Source organism: Pholcus phalangioides, unplaced genomic scaffold (genome assembly GCF_987345545.1).
Source record: "Pholcus phalangioides strain wild (caught in Gottingen) unplaced genomic scaffold, Ppha-v1.0 ptg000043l_1, whole genome shotgun sequence".
Classification (NCBI taxonomy): Eukaryota; Metazoa; Arthropoda; class Arachnida; order Araneae; family Pholcidae; genus Pholcus; species Pholcus phalangioides.
The window spans coordinates 2,096,866-2,112,298 of NW_028301629.1; the positions used below are offsets into that span (position 1 = coordinate 2,096,866).

The 15,433-nt window shown below is 33.8% G+C and overlaps 1 long non-coding RNA gene across 1 annotated transcript in view; it reads left to right on the top strand.

Moving 5' to 3' along the window:
- The window catches only part of LOC149063783 (uncharacterized), a 44,163-nt gene that overhangs the window by 19,423 nt on the left and 9,307 nt on the right, over positions 1 to 15,433 (top strand). The window contains exon 3 of the long non-coding RNA XR_016196095.1: positions 3,470 to 3,526. This is a non-coding gene — a long non-coding RNA (uncharacterized LOC149063783). The remainder of the gene's footprint in view (positions 1 to 3,469; positions 3,527 to 15,433) is intronic.

Here is a 15,433-nt window from a genome sequence, read left to right on the forward strand (position 1 = left end):
CCTCATACCATTGGTGAATGGAACAAACTCCCAAGCTCTATTGTCGAATTCCCCCACTAACACTTGATTTTTGTCGGATATCAAACAATATCTTTATCATTTTCAATCGCATTCACTTGTATAGGCCCTAGGGCCAACAATGTTGTATAAATAAATAAATAGCAAAAATTCTCAATAGCATAGAGATAAACACAAATAACAGAAAAAAAAAAGAATAAATTTGCTATAGTAATAAATTTACAAAAATTACAATGACTTTGATATCGCCACCGTGAACAGAAACATCATTCAGTGCAGCTGTTTTGCCTACATTGTAGGTGCTGGCTACTGGGAACCTGGTCCAGCCACTGGGACTTTAGTATGGCCCAGTTGAAAAGAACCTCAGTTCTTGGATTGGGGACAGACAGGAGGAGGACAAATTGAAAATTGTCCCCGTTTACTCGAAAATTTCAAGAAAATTTTAAAAATCTATTGATAAAAAAATAAAATAAAAAATTGTGGCGACTTTTCAAAAACTGGAATATAAATAGAAAGTGATGGAAAAAAGTTCTGTTCCAAGTATACTTAATGCAAACTGCTGGAAACACAATTTCGTGAGAATGCAATTATATATTTTTCATATTAAAGACTGTATTAAAATGCTTTTTAATAGGGATCCATGAAATTCATGCTCATAGAATTTATTATTATTATTTTTTTGGAATTATAAAATACTGTCTTTGTGGAAGCTTAGTTTTGTGACATAAACCACAATGAAAAGATATGAGAAGGCACTGTTCAAGAAGAAAGTTCTTTCCATGTTCTCTTCCTGAACAGTTTTATTATTACTAATATTGTCTCTTTGTGTACGTGGATTTTGTTAGGCCTATACCTAGGAGTCCTATTATGGGGATGGTTGTAGAATAAGAGTCATCTAGTATGGTTTTAAATGATGATCATATAAGGGAGAACCTCTTCCAGGTATAGTTCCCATAGTCATAAATAATAGATAAAAAAAATGGAACCTCATTGACCTTGGTAAATGAGTGGCATGCTTTTTAATGGATTGGGGCATTATGATAGACACAACCCAAAACAAAAAAAAAGTCTTATTTATAGTACAAATTATACAATTGAAGTCATAAATAGCAAGTAGATGGGAGAATTGCAAGTACATATAATTAGAACATGGTTTTTTTTATGTGAGACAAGAACCAAGAATGGAAATATATTTTGCTGATAAAGCAAGTCAAAACAAAAAATCAGAATCCTGTTTTAATGCAGGGATTCAGAAACATCCAAACATCAGAAGCACCCTTCAGAACATATAATACCAATACTATTTAGCTGTTGGCAATGTAACCAACACATATCTATGTGGTTTGGTAGATAAAGATTTTTATTCATATTTGCTGGGTATCAATACTTATCTAATATCCACTATTAAAACCAGAGCATATCTGGAACAATTTACTGTCTGCTACTTCTGAGGCATAGTTTCTCGACCTTTTTTGTCTCACTGTCTCCCTTTTCAGAAATTTTTTCTTCCATCGCCCCCAACGTAATCAACCCATAGGATTCTATGTTATACCTGTAGCTTCTAGCCCCCCCCCCCCTCTTCCCATGGGCGGAGATACGGGGGGGGGGGGGACAGCGTCAAAGGTGGAGTCGACTGGTCTAATGTATAAATGTATATATGAATTGACATCATCATCATGCCCCTTCCAGACTTCCAAGTCTATCTCCACCCATGTCTTCCCCCCCCCCCTCCAGAGCATTCCATCACCCCCGTGGGGCGTTAATTCCCAGGTTGGGAATCACTGCCCTGAGGGGTGAATTGAAGGAATTAAAATGTGCAGGGGAAAAAAATATGGCATCACACAATAGGGCCATAGGAGTATGTTACAGCCATATTGTATCCAATGTCATGCATTACTTTTTAATAACCTTACCTTCATAACATTTTTTTTTTAGATCATTTTCAAACTCCGAAATTTTTGTTTTACATTCATTTGAATAAAAAGGTGCAGTAAATAAGAAATGTGACTAGCCTTTTAAAAAATAAATAAACCACACAAATATCCAACAAACTGAAACAGATGGTAACCATCCAGTTATATTTACTGTTAACCACATTCAGATAATATAAGGGTTTTAATCTGCGGGGAAACACCTTACCTGGGCCCCAGAAGTATGTTTCTAAAAAAAAGTATACAGAAGCATGTATACAACAGAACCTCCCATAACAAACACTCATTGGAATATTATGTCAATAGAACTCAACGTATTGTGCCGTTCCTTAACAGACACTTCTTGTTAGCGGACCAAATTTTCGGATGGCCGGTTATTGAGAGGTTCTACTGTAACAAGATAACGAGATATGACACCAATTTGTTTCCAGTGAGGAGGAGAGGAAGCTCAGACTGAAAAGATACCCCTGGTTTAAATGAAGTACCAGCCACAACGCAAATACATTTTTTACGCCTATCTCATTGCATGGCAATACACTCGAACCTGCTTATAACGAGGAGCTCGTTTTCAGCAAAAATACTTGTTCTATCCAGTCACTCCTTAAATCTGTTTTTGAGGGAAAACAATGAAATTCTGGAAGTTAAGTGGGGAAATTAGTTGTAGCAAGCATGAATAATGTTATATCAGATATTTGATGGATTTCCTCCCTCTCCCCCCCCCCCCCCCCCAATTTTTTTAGCAAGTTCATGATTTACTATGAAGCTGATATTGCATAGAAAGAAATCTACTTCTGTTATTCATTCATGATTTACAGTTGAAATTCTTTGACAGTAAAAACTTTGCATTTGGGCATTTTTTGGATATTTTTTCCCAAAAAAGTAAAGACGAGAATACACGGGGAAGGAAAATTTTGGAGTCAATTCACACGTTCAACCACATGAAAACATATTTGCATTGGAAGTAAAGTAAGGGCTCAGAAGTTTTTGAAATTGTAATTAGTCATTTTGGGTTTCTTATCTTCATTTTCTATGCACATTTCTCTTGCTGTTTTTTCATATTAACAACAAACTGTAAAAAGGGCGATAGCCTGATAGGTCTTTTGCTGAATCATTTGATTGACAGTCATTCCTTGTCATATGCATTATTTCCATGTTACCAAAACTCAGTTTTGTCGTTGTCCTTTCATTTACATATTTTTCACTTTCATTTTTTTTTTCTTCAAATTTCAATTTTTAATCTCTCGTTCCGTAAAAAACCCCCACTTTGTATAAATGACAGAATTGCTATACAATTAGTATTGTTAAACAAAATGCATTTATTTTCTCATTGATTCAAACTTTTGTTAAAGGTCGGACTGTATAACTCATTTGGTTTGGTAAACAAAACGAGATGCGTTCACATAAATAGTTTCTAATTGGATTTGTCTGGATAAAATCTTTCCCCCTGCATAGCACCTGTTTTGTAAAATATAAACTTTTATCTATTGTAGCACCTATACTGTATTTTACTTCATTTTCAGATCAGTCAAATTCTCAAACCAGCTATAAATTTCCCATCTGAAGATGTGTTGGGATATGTAAGTACAGAATAAATTTCAGTATTTTGTGTTTCAAATCGATTTAAAATTCTCCACTGAAAAAAGTGTATGTATTGTATTGTGCAATTACAGCAAATATGTATGTACTATATATAGACTGTTAGGTACTTACACATATGGCACAACTCATTAGGTAGTAAATTGCCTATGGTGATAGACCTGAGTTGTTCTCGGGGTGAAAGAAAGGCCTCTTTGCACAAAAATGTAAGATTTTTTTTTTTTCACTTTATAGATATTTTTTTTTTTTAACCTCAGGGATGTTCAGCCATGAATTCAAGTGTTGTTGAAAAACAAGTTCCCAAGGTTAAAAAAAAATATCTACAGTCAGAAAAAACAATTCCCGCCCCTCCCCGTTGATTAGTACCAAGTCTAAAATCGGGCATTTCAACTGAAATCGGTAAGTTTTATAAATATGAAAGAAATCATGCAGGAATATCACTTTAATTTAACCAGTCCAAACAATTTAGTCCATGATGCATGCACTTCATGTATTTCGCTACAAAAATTAAAATAAGTGTGGAGATAGATGTAAAGCGCAAAAAATCAGGCAAAATGCTGTAAATGCCTTTTTTCATACTTTTTATAAAAGTGCCTTTCTTGAACTTCACCTGCCATAAATGCCTATTTTAACACTGTTTTAAGTTTGTTAGTGAATTTCAGAAGCCATAATCTGCAAAACTTGGATATTTTGAATTTTGAGCATTGAGAACAAAAGAATTATTATTTTTTTTAATTTTTCAACTCTCAGTATGGATTATCGTCACAAAGCAAACCTTTCAGGCCCATTCAAAATGCGAATAAGTGATCTGAAAGTTAGGGAATTTGGTTAATTATGGTGTTAATCATAGGGACTCATTTTTTTAAAAAATTTATTTACATTATAAATGCACTGTAAACAACCATACCTCCTATTTATTTCACATAGTTATTTAGTATCCGAATAAATTAGCCAAACACTCTTAGTGGTGTGTGGCAGATCAAACACAGAGCCCCTTGCTTGAAGGAGTCCCGCATGTGTGGCAATATTTAAAAAAAACTAATTTTTTTACAACAAAAGAACAAAGTAGCTACAGTATATGGTTTCAACTATGGAAATGATAATGATTATTCCAAATAATACAACAAATAAGCGAGAATTATTCGCAACTGGAAGGAGTTCCATAGATCATTTTCTCTACAGGCTCCGCGGCCCTGGAATTGGCCCAATCCAGAGGGTCTAACTAACATTTTATTTTGGGCTTTAAATCTCAATTAACCTTGGATAATAATGCAGTTTATAATGTAATTACAACCGTAGATTGATCAAGTGCAACCAATTTGTCAGCTAGTTTTGACCTTAACACCATATTTTTTAGTTACATTTTCTTTCTTCCATAAATTATAAATGCCTTTTTTTGTAGTGTCTATTTTAGGCATTTTTAGTGCCTTTTTTTGCCTGCCTATTTCGACCATTTTTAGTGCCTGAACTTCGAGGCTCTAGTGATGAGTATCTTGCATAAATGTGTGATGTTTTGTATTTCATTATTTTCAAATCTCTGAATTAATCAACTATAACTTAGTTTTTATGCTTGTTAAGTTAAATACATTCAATTTAAGTCAAAATAAATTCTTTGTCCCCTAGGAGGGGAAGCCTGCACGGATTCAGGTGTAGATGATGAGGATAATGTCCCAACCAAAGCCTAAAAATATGGGGGGGACACCACTTTATCTAAGACCGGCCCAGGACAATTAACATGATTTTTTTTTTTTACATACTATAAATTCATTATAGAAGGGCCCTGTGAAAAGTCTGGCAAAGATCCCAGCTTATGGGGCACTGCTCTAGGATGTGGAGACATTGCCCTGGGGTATTGCTTCTCCCCCCCCCCCCCCCCCCCATAAACATGTCACTGGTTGAAAGGGTCTAAGGGAGCACTTGCCCAGCATCTAGTAAAGGCGGCCCTTCTGCTAAGGAGGAAGTTCTAACGAAAGAATAAACATGTCAAATACAAACGCTTTGATGGTATGGAGTGACGTTATCCCCATCCCAGGTGGAGGGACCGAGTATATAATTTTTTGTTTTGTTTATTATAATGTCAGTCAGCATTCCAGGAAAGGAATGCATCACTGATAGCATCCACGAAAGAAAACACATTTTATGAACAGTATAAATGTGATTTCTCTATTCTGCATGAAAAGACTGGCATGAAATTATATTCTTCTCGGGGGCAATGCAGAACTTGCCTTGGGGGATGAAACTTTTTCTTAATTGATTAAAAACAATTTTTTTTTTCAAAAGAATTTTTTTGTGAATTTTTTTTTTTGATCTATGAGTGCTGGGGGGAACAAAAAAATTGTGAGACTTTTCCCATGCCCCCCGGGCTAGAGTCCTGTCAGCCCCACCCTTGTGAGGGCATGGGTGGGAAGGTGGATGTCCACAGCCCATCATTTAAAACCTTATCTTGAAACAGGTGTTCAACCAGACGGTTTTTTTTTCTACCTACCTTATTGTGCGTATATATTGTTTATAATTTTTATTAATTGCATTTTTAATTGGGTTTCTGTATTTGTGAAATATGACATCCATATTTTTATGGGCATCTTTTTCTCAGCCACCTCGTTGGGCATTTTGCCTGTTGTGACGTTGTATTTGTATTTGTTATAACCTGCAAGACTATACAAGACAAGGGTGCACAACCTTTTCAGTCTGTGCAATATTTCCGTCATTTTCAGGCTGGAAGCTTGCATGTATAGGCCAGTGGCCCCTTCCTATTTTCCTTCCTGCACCCCCAGAGCAATGATACTTACCTTCTCACACCCCTTGGATAATAAGTTTTTTATCTGTTAGAAAATTCAGGTTTTTTCCTGTAATTACAGGAGTGGAAAATCTGCTACAAACTGCTGCAATTTCAGATGTCTGTTACATTCTGCTACAATTTTGACAATTTTCACTCGTTTGCTACATTCTGCTACAAAAATGCCAAAATTCTTCAATTCAGAACCATCTTGCACCAAAAACAAAATTTTCCCTTAAGAAATTTTGAAGTTATGCCACAATAAAAGCTTTTTCCATGAAATCATTTTTCCTCCCTGCAATTCTATTTCTTTGGGCTACAAATAGAATTTGGAATTAGCTTGAGGTCCCCTTCCCCAGGATTCGGTGCCTAGGTTTCCAACAACGTATAAAATGGGGTCAGACTACGCGAATTACCGCTCATCCACAGAACAAAAACCTTCAATCGCTGTTTCCAGCTATTTCTCCAAAAAAACTAGACTCCTTCAATTTACACAAATTCAATCCGAGTACATCTGCTTTCACTCCTTATCTTTAACTGATTTGTGATTGCTCCATGTATTTTATTTTCCAGCATATTTAACAGATTTTCTCAGTCTCTCGTTTTGCTTCCAAGTTTTCTATTATTCATTTTCTACTATTCATTCTCTTGATGTCATTTCCTTTTATGCCATTCACTGGCATGTTTAGTGTTCCATGAAAAATTGTTTCCAGTTGTGCATTAATTAAAATTACCTTGTCTAGACCAGCAGTTCTCAACCGGTGCTCCGTGGCCAATCGATGATAATAAAATAAATCAATAAATTTGATAAACAAACATAAAAAAAGAGGCCTAAAGGGTACCGCCATATAAATAATATACTAAAAAGGGCTCTCCGAGTTATACAGAGCTCCGCCATAGAAATTATACACTGAAAAGGGCTCCACGAATCATAAAAGTTGAGAACCGCTGGTCTTGACCATGGTCGTGGTTGGTTTGTTTGAAAGGTATTTGATGTAAGATTTCAGCAAAGCTTATTTAGGCAGACAAGCTGAGGTAAAAAAAAATTCATAAAACTTTTCTTTCGGTGGTAGACATTCCGATAATAAAAATAATAAGGTAACATGCCGGCATCCCTCGCAGCTACAGTGACCATTTTATCTCTATCATATTCTGCATACCAGGGGTAATTGTATTGGGATCTACAGTTTATATAGCTGATTCTAAAACAGACACAGTTTCAGAGGATGGCAATCACCCCTTCCAAGATCTGAATACTATGAGAAACATTGGTCTGTATCATAAAATATGAGATGATCTAACAAACCTATGAAATAAATTATCCTGGACCTGTCTTTTTTTCTTTTTAATCGTCATCCCACTCAGGCTACATTGCTTTGAGATAGAGCAGTTATACCGACAGGTATAGGGGCTTCCACATCTAGGAATGTGGTTTTCCTAGGTCATTATTTTTAAGCACACCCGGGTCACAATTTTTCACAGGTCCGCTTATGAAAAAATATATGTAATAGCCCCTGTGCAGTCATGTGAAGGAACAGGCAAGGCTTGAGACAGAATTCTCACCTGGGCAAGACATTTTGGTGCCTCTCTGACATATAAGCAGCATGAGTAAAATTAACTGGGGAAAACTTAGATTTGTATATGCCATGAGTAGTATGGTGAAAAATAACATAGGCAGTTTAGTCATTAAAGCTCTTATCCTGGGCTTAACTAACACACATTTATTGTATACTATGTGTTGTGTTCCAGCTAGATGAAATGAATCAGAAATTACAATGGTTTCTGAAAATTATTCCATCCAATAAAGCCATAGTTTGAAATTTGCAGAAAATTTTTTTATTTTCATTCTAATTTTTGATTTGGAAGATAGATGGCAACACTTGAATGCATAACAAGCACAGCACTTACACGAATTATCTTTTCGTTCCAACCAACCATGACCATGGTCTAGACTCTAGGCAAAGCGATTTTAATTAATGCTCATCTGGAAACTATTTTCCATTGAACACTAAACATGCTGGTGAATGATGTAAACGGAAATAGCATATCAAGAGAATGAATAGTAGAAAATTAATAATAGTAAACGTGGAAACAAAACGACAGACTGGAAATTTGTTAAAGAGGCTTAAAAATAAAATACACATAGAGTAATCACAAATCAGTGAAACTAGATAATGAAAACAGATGTACTTGGATTGAATTTTTTGTGAAAATAGAATCATTGCATTATAAATATCTAATAGTTTAAGTTTTAATCGATTTTTAATATTTTTTATCAAACAATTTAATTTTTAATCACACTATTTGAATATCTGAGAATTTTGAATAAATATTCTAAAAATGACTCGGGAAAAGAAGTCATCTCAAAGTATGTTGAATCTAACTGAGGCAATGATCAAGGGTGAACTCAAAAAGAAACACATCATTTTAAATATGAAATGGGTAAATTCTGGTGAAAGAAGCAAGATCAAACGTTCAAAAATATTTGAAACTGAAGAGAACAAAAGCATAACTTAGACTTGCATCAGCTGCAAAAACAAGAAAAATAATTACTTTTCTAATGAGTTTTAAGTATCTCCTTTAGTTTTTTCTCATTTTGTTTTTAAATTAGTGGTTACCAGGTCTACAAGCTAAATCTAAAAACACTCATTTTCAAATTATTTCTAAAAATCTGTAATACCATATGTTAGCCTCTCATTTGTTGATATTGAGAGAATATAAAAATATAAATATCAAGAAGTCTCAATTTTTTTTTTAATTTAAAAATTTAAAAAAAGCATTTCTAGAGGGAATTTCTATGTATTTTAAGTACCTTGTGGTGGGGGGGAGACACACCTTTTTCTGAGCTGAGATAACACTTTTTTGAAGTAAAAAATGTAATCCTGTATACGCTACCGCATATATGTATATAAAAGTACATATTTTATTTACTGCCAAAATTTTATAGCTACAAAACTGATAAATGCTGCTACAAAAACATTTTTATGGCTACAAAAATAATTTTTCCCGCTACAAAAATAAAATTTTAATTTTCCTTTCCTGTAATTACATTCCAGTAATTAATTTCTACGAATTATTTTACGTATTGTTTAATGTTTTTTTCTGCTTGGAAATTTTTTTATTTTGGCTTTTTTTAAAAATTAATTTGAAAATTAAACTTGAAAAAGTTGCTACTTTTTAGCATTATTTGGAGATTTCGAAAAAGATTCATTGAATAGTTCTTCGCTTGATGATTCCAGTCGCAACAATTATAAATTAATGTTTCTTTGACACTTGACTGAATTTTTTGACGTTTTTCCTGAGTCATGTGCACACGAGACAGTAGGAAATCTAAGCACACCATGCTAATAGTACGAGGTACCAATGTAAACAAACTAAAAATATAGTTCAAGTGAATAATGGTACTTTTTTTTCAATCAAAATTTACAACAAGTTCAATCGCTAAACGAAAAAGAAACTTTTACTACGTAAAATTTGTATAACATTTCTACCAGCAGAAGTTAGAAGATAAGGCGTCAAATTATTGGTATGATTCATATTTTTTTATAAATTGAAAAATTTCAATTTTTATCATTTTAATTTTCCTGAATCAATCAAAATACTAAAATTTTTTTCATTAAGCACCCCCTAAAATGCTCTCCCACACCCCCAGTTGGGAATCACTGATATAGGGTGATATTGATGGACCAGACACACCACGCTTCCCATCTCCAGGAGATATTGAAGCTTTCCCAGGGATTGGTGTATCTGGAAATTTATTAATTTATGTGAAAATGATAAACAACAATATTTCATGTATACAATAATATGGAATAAAAATGGTGATAACATCATCCACAGATAATCAGTCGGTAACTTAACATTGTCCTTATGTTGATAATTGAAAAATAATCTAATTTTTTTGTATGTTATACAATCTGGAATTGAATTCATGCAATCTATAGAATATACCGATCTCATTGCTTTTCGGTATAAGCAATCAAGCTGGAATAAGATAAATAAGTATGCCAGCACCTCCATTTCATTTACACCCGCCGGAAGTTATAGGGTGACAATATTGTCTGTATTTTTTAAAGGACATTTCCGTAATTTTGGCCACTATAACGGTTTTCTGTCCTGTTTTTTTTCCTTTATTTTCAATGAGGCTTACTTGAATTCTCATTTTTTTTTCACTGAAATCAAAAATTCAGATTATTTTCATGACTTATAAACTATATTATGATTATCATGACTATTAAAATTAATTTCATCGTATAAATATATTCATTGTACATATTTGTCAAATATACTTCATATTATTTGTTGTTTTGGCGAGATATTTTTGTACACTGTGAACTCGCTGTAACCCTCTATTTCCCTCCATTGGCGGTTTTTCTGCAATTGTGGCAACCTTTGACAATATTTTCGCCTGTAATTGTCAATTGTACTTGTATTCTTGCTGTAATTGGCAGCTTTGTATGTGACAATTATTTTATGATTGGTGTTATTCCATTAGGATTCCGATTTTCTGTATTTTTATGAAGGAAATATAGCCATTCTAGGTATTTATAAATACATTTTTACCAGAACACCTTTCGCGGGCTGGATGGAACACCTTAGTGGATTGTATTTGGCCTGCGGGCAGGAGGTTGTGCACCCATGTGTTGAAGTAAATGATGTTAAATGTTTTGAGTTTGTGAAGTCCTCGGCAGATGGCGCCACATTGTTGTTTGTGTTTGTTTTATTTTCACAGTATTAGTAGTAGTGTGTTGCGTATTTGTCCGGTATGTTCAATAAAGACGTTAACTCCAGTCTAAGCTTTAAAACTATATCACCATGATGTGGTGGCCTCAAGTTAGTTCACAATGTCCTAATTGGGTCGTAATGATAGATGATTCATGATGACTCAATGATTCCATGTATGTGTAGCGCTGCTTTTAGTGAAAACGTGTGTGTTAAATGTCTTTATCTTCAATTCCCGGCCAGTTTTTTTTTTCCAACTGACCACAATTTTACCCGAAAAACTTCCACAAAGGATCTATGGGCCTTGTCATACATTAAAAAAGGTATCTAATTTTTGATAAATCAATTTCATTCTTATTCCTTACAATTTCTGAACCAAAGAAAAATTATTTTAGCTTGAAGGGAATAATATTCTGTACAAAGGTTTTCAACAGCTGGCTGATGCGAAGATATTTTTTTGAAAGAGAAAATTCAACTGCCCTTGCAGGGAATTGAATCCAAATCCTTTCACTTTCTGGGTGAACGCACTAGACTAAAGAGGCAACGAACATCTCAATATTTCCTTGGAGCCCGAGCTTTGGCCTTAGTTAGGTCCGACTGTCCTGTTCAGTGCACACAAGCTCCAAGGAAAGATTCAGATGTTCGTTGCCTCTGTAGTCTAGTGATCTAGGGGGTTCACCTGGAAAGTGAAAGAACGCGAGTTCGATTACCCCCAGGGGCAGTTAAATTTTCTCTCTCCAAAATATATCTTCGCATCAGCCAGCTGTTAAAAACGTTTGTATGAATAGCGGAAAGTGATATCATCCTCAAAATATATTCTGTTCTACCACAATATGGAAAACAAACCGGCGCAATTCAACATTTTTGACAATTTAACTGTATGGAGGGGGGGGGGAAGAAAAACAAAGATAGTTAAACAGGATGTGTGAACGTATATACCGGGCATATAAGCGAGTTGGACTCGGGAAAGACGGGGCAACAACCTTCCAATTGGACAGTATAGGACAGGACAACTGTATAAAAGTTTTGATTTTTTTTCTATTTTGTGACACTGTATGTTCACTCTCAAAACTGGTACATAGTAATTTCTGAACATATTTTGAGCATTTCTTTAAATTGAAACCATACATCTATCGCAGAGATTTTCAACTTTGTTGAAGTCGTCAGCACTGCCTGTACCCACCATCAAAAGAAGAGCACCCATGACAAGTTTTACATATGAATGCATGAAAAGGAGATGATTTCAATCCTTGAATACAATTCCTTCAATTTGTTTAATTGGAATGTTGATTAAATGCTCTCGAGCACAAAAAAACTTGGACACAAGCATTGAGCACTCTGAGTATTTTAGCAAGGATCGTGGTGTGAGCAACAGATTAAGATGCCTGCTCTATGACAAATGGTTGATTAGATAAAGGCCGCATTAGCACTTACAGGAAACCCTCTATAATCATCGTAATTACAACTGGTATATTTTAAAATACAGTTGTCCTCTCTCGAGTCCCAATGTGAGTCTCTTTTTTTTTTTTGCCTTTTACAGTGAAACTTCCATAAGGTGACCACCTGACCTGTATTCCTGGCCAATTTATTTTCGCAGCCAGTTTTTCTTGAAACTGACAATAGGCTCCATAAACATAATAGAAAATTCAACCCCCATTCCAGGCCACTTTATAGAGATAAGAGTTGAAAAAAACAAGTTTGTGTGTTTTTGTTTCTTCCCAATGCATTCAGAGCTGGTGGTTCTCTTTGTGTGACCTTATAATCTTTATACATCCTCATAAACACCTTTTTGGATCAATCAAATTTTTCGTTTATGTATGACATTATCAGGATGGAAATATTTGTAAATAAGATGACAAAGGCTAATGCTATATGGTTGTTGCTAGCTGATAAGACAGTTAAAAAATTTGCTCCTGTTGTGATAGCATAAACCAGACAAATGGGGTCTGGTTTACTGAATGGGACTGTAAATGCTATTTTATTCATATAATTCTGAGCAGTCAAAATTTTATCTAGTAACAATAACAGAAGATGTTTGAATTATAATAAAAAAAATTATTATACATATAATTATTTCAAATATTAAAAATAACTGATTAAATATTTTGAACTGGGCCATTATAGTGGGCATAGAAAGCACTATAGTGGGAAGAAATAACAATATATTGTTACATTTACCTTTTGTAACAGTAATGGGCAGTATATGGAACAGTAAAGTTCTATTTTTACGTTCAGAACACATGAGTGTTTTGTGTAGTAGTATTCATAAACTGAATTCTGAACTTAACTAGAACTTATGCATCAGAGTTTTTCAACTAGTGTGTTACGTGAGAATTGTAAGTGTGCCATAACAATTTTTTAAGGAAATTATCAGATTAATTTTTAAAAGAAGTCTGAAGCAGCAGCAGATATTGATTATACTGTATCCGAGTACTCAAGTGCGAGAAACATACTTTTTTTTCCAAATTAAGATGCATGTGTAAGAGGGGAAACTGAGCAATTGAGAAAAGGCAATAGTTAAAATGTTGACCATGGATCATTTGTTATGACTTAATGGAGGAATTTTCAAAAATTGTTCAAAAAAAGGCATAGAGAAATACTTCTGTTCACGTTAACATGTTATTATATTTGTGGAAAGCAATCTTTTCTGCACTTGGCACTATGGAATACAGAAATCTATTACGAATAATAAATCTTACAAGAAGCTATTTAAACCCCCGTGCCTGCTGAAAATTCAACCTAGCAAAGCAGACATTGTAAACTGTGTTAACTTACTCAGATTTAACATTAAATTAAATTAAAGCAGAATACTTGAGAGCTTTTGAGTTTTTATTTTTTGTGACCAATTATAATAAATTGTTTTTTTAAACAATTTTGTGACTAAATCATAAAAAATTATTTTTCTATTTTATTTGAATTCAAGTGTGCCACGAGATGAAGAACAGGCTGACTTCTCGAAATAGAACTGTCTACCTATGTTTTATATTGTAATAATGTAAATCATAGATAATGTAAACATCAAACTACGTCGAAAAATGTAAAGTATTTTTACATTGGACGATATCGTGTCAAACATAGGTCGACATCAAACTGTACAGACAAATGTATAGCATTTCTACGCTGAACGATATTGGTAAACAATGTTAGGTCAGATATAGTTTGACATTGGATTCTCAACATCAAACTATATAGATAAATGAATGCCTTTTTATGTAGAATGATATCTGTAAACGACATCAAACGGTATCGAAATCTCTACGTCATTCTATATCGATGTGTTACTGGGGTAGGGTACAGGATGGGGGGATTTTTGGTTTGCGGATATTTTCTTCCCTTTTTAGCAGGCAGAGATTCAGTAGAACAACAGTGAGGGAGTGAAAAAAGTGTAAGGAAATAACATGTAAAGTACTTGCTGAAAAGAAAGAACAGGTCTCGCGGATAATACAGATTAAAGAATAACAATTCCCATGATCTGGTATTTCGAGTTCTGCATAAAATATATTGAAATCCCAATATACATAATGATACTGGACTAAGAAAAAATATCTTTATAGAGGAATTATATTGTTATATCAAGAAGCAACATTATCATCATGTGCCATCAAATTTATGCTGCTGTTAGAAACTTTTCTAAATCAATGTTCTTAATATCACCAAAAAAAAGAAAAAAAAAATGCTTTAAAGTATTTATTCAGTGCAAAATATTTTAATTGATTAGCTGATAAAACAAATTCAGTTAGATTTATTGCCTCTGTAAAGGGGTTTATCACAACACTTTTTGGTGTATCACACAAAAAGTAGTGATGCCGAACACTTTCTGTGATTAGGTGATGCTTAATACCAATATTATTAGACGCCCTCTGAAGAACTGAAATATGTGAAATAAGTAAAAATATATACTGAAAGATATTTCAAGTAAAAAATGTATAAAAAATAATAAATGTTGTAGTGGTTTTAAAATCCTCATTAAAAATATTGTTAACCAAGGGTTTATAGTTAATAGTCAGTTATTTATAGTTAATAGTTTATAGTTAATAGTCAAGTATATTGTTATATTGAGAGAAGTTTAACATTGCAGACTATAGGTTATTCCAAACAAGATTTGAAAAAATACTGTTGTAGTGGTATTTTTAGTTATATCAACGTTTCATTGTGCATGTATCTGTTTTTGGGCATTGTAAATAAATTGAGCATAAGATTTTTTTTATATTGAAAACCGTTACTTTGACACACTCCCTGAAATGTGGTTTTTATTTTATACAACCTCTATTTGGCGGTCACCTCTGCAAACATCCATTATTATTTTCATTTTCTTTTGGGTAAAACACAAATGGTCTTAAAGGAGTTTCACTATATTTGTTATTATAATAGTTATCTACACTTTATCTTC